Genomic DNA, 2,334 nt, shown 5'->3' with positions numbered 1-2,334 from the left:
AAAAAATAAAGTAAAAATTATTTCACAACAACAACATCAACAACAACAGTTTCTCAGTCCAAAAGCTCACTCTGGAAATTAGACTCACTTGAAGATAGGGGGCGATGTTCTGCACATAAACAGAGACAAACAACTCTCAGTGATAAAGTTTCGACGTCGACTGTTAAAATGTCGACATATTTATTTGGTCGTCGTTAACACTTCTGTTTCACTTTAAATTTAATTTGGAATATTTGACCTTATATCATATCCTTAGGACCTGCCGGGGCCCGCCCCCTACTTTGGTAACCACCACACCCCGTCCCTCAGGGAACAATAAAATAAATCTGACTTTCAAACCAAGGCTGCATTTCTTCTAGTTTGGGTCCCCCTACAATAAAGCCACGATCTCATTGGGCTGCCACCCCTACTTTGAGAACCACTAACCTTGTATTATTTTTTTCCTTCATTAGAGAAATTATATTTGTATAAATAAATATACATAACCATTTTTACACATATACCATATATATTTAGCATATATTTAATATATATTTAGCATATATTTTGAATATATTTAGCATATATGTAATATATATTTAGTATATATTTAGCATATATTTTGTATATATTTAGCATATATTTAGTATATATTTTCCTGTGTTTTACATACAGGGAAGTAGCTAAAACAAAATTTCAGGTTTGTCGAATGTTGCATCAGTCTGACCAGCGTCACGTTGTGTGTGTGTGCGTGTTTATGTTTGTGTGTCACGCTTCTTCACACAAGCTTTTTTTTTCCAAGTATGGTTAAAATAGGTGTTTGTTTCACGTGGGTTCTTGACATTTTTTCTTCCAAGTATGGTTAAAATCGGTGTTTGTTTCACGTGGGTTCTTGACAAATATCAACATGACTGTGACTCCTCGGATCACTTCCTCTTTCTGACCCCGAGGTCGAGCGCGGCCACTCAGTCCTTCAATCTCACAGGATGAAGTCTGGAGCCGACACTCGCAGCCGCTCTGTCAGGTATGAACATGAACTTTATCACTAACTGCTACCACCGTGTTTGAAGAATTAGTCAAACGTGTTAAATATTCAAATCCGATTCATTTCAATAATTAATTATCGCTTTAATGTCGGCGGCTTTTGAACTTTTGACCTCAGCGTTGACTGCACAGCCACATGTTTCGTCCAGGGACACATGGGTATATAAACTAAAACAATGTTCAACCAAACCAACACTGGAGGTCGCTGGCGTCAACCATTAATTAAAATTCAAAGTTTAAAGAGTAACGGTCTGTTGATGACTGAACCAGACTGAGTTAAACAGGAGTTCGTTTTTAACTTTTCTCTGAGTCAAAAGTCAACAGTTTCTTCCACAGTTCCAGGTCAAACATCAGTTCCCTGATCTGATCTGATCTGATCTGATCTGGATCCTTCGACCTTCTCTTCTCTTCTATCAGTAGCACAAAAACCATCAACCTAAAAAACAACAACAAAACAAAAACTTTTAGTCGCCCAGGATTTATTAAAGTTCTAAAATCTAAAATGTCTTCAGAGGTGAGAGAAAATCATTCATTTCCACTGTGAGGGTGGGTGGATGCGGGGGTGTTTGAGTGGACTGTAGCCCCTGCAGCAGTTATATCAGACGAGGGCAGGGGTCACCAGCCTGTCACGCTATATATCTAACAACTATTCACACTCACATTCACACCAATGGTCAGTTCATAAAACACTCCAAACAGAAAGAGCAGCAGCTGCAGTGTTTGGGAAAAAAAAGCCCCTCCCCCACAGACCCCCCCCCCAGTCAGAACATTCACAGCTGCAGGAAATCAAAGGAAAAATGTTTTCTCTTTTAGAGACTGAGTTTGTGATTATTCTTTTAAAAGTAAAACATTTTTTTCCTCATATCAGAGATTTTTATTTAGTCTTTTAAACCTAAAACTTTTTTCATATTACGTTTTTTGTAAGAAATATATTTTTTCCTAAAATGTAATTCGGTATTATTTTCATAATTTTTCAACGTTCTTCAATTTAATTTTTCTCAGAAATTTTCTCTTTTTTTACTTGATTCACTTATGATTGATTTACTTGAATTTCACCTTTCCTCGTTAAGTAACGTGTGATGTCTTTGACGTAGGACTTGTCTTTACGCGCCCCCTCCAGGAGGTGGCGTTGTTGGCAGGTGAAGTCCAAGATGTTTTAGGTTTTTAATACTAGTTCCTGTTCTATCCTGCAGGTCTGGACCACGGTCTCCCACACAGACCCTGAAGTCTGGTCTGGTTTATCTGTGGGACGTTTACTCGGCCCCCGCCCCGGGCTGCAGAGACGTCCTCACCCTCCTCCTCCTCTGTCTC

This window comes from Cynoglossus semilaevis, chromosome 10, assembly GCF_000523025.1.
Source record: "Cynoglossus semilaevis isolate Cse_v1.0 chromosome 10, Cse_v1.0, whole genome shotgun sequence".
NCBI classification, from domain to species: domain Eukaryota; kingdom Metazoa; phylum Chordata; class Actinopteri; order Pleuronectiformes; family Cynoglossidae; genus Cynoglossus; species Cynoglossus semilaevis.
This window is presented reverse-complemented; position numbering follows the sequence as displayed.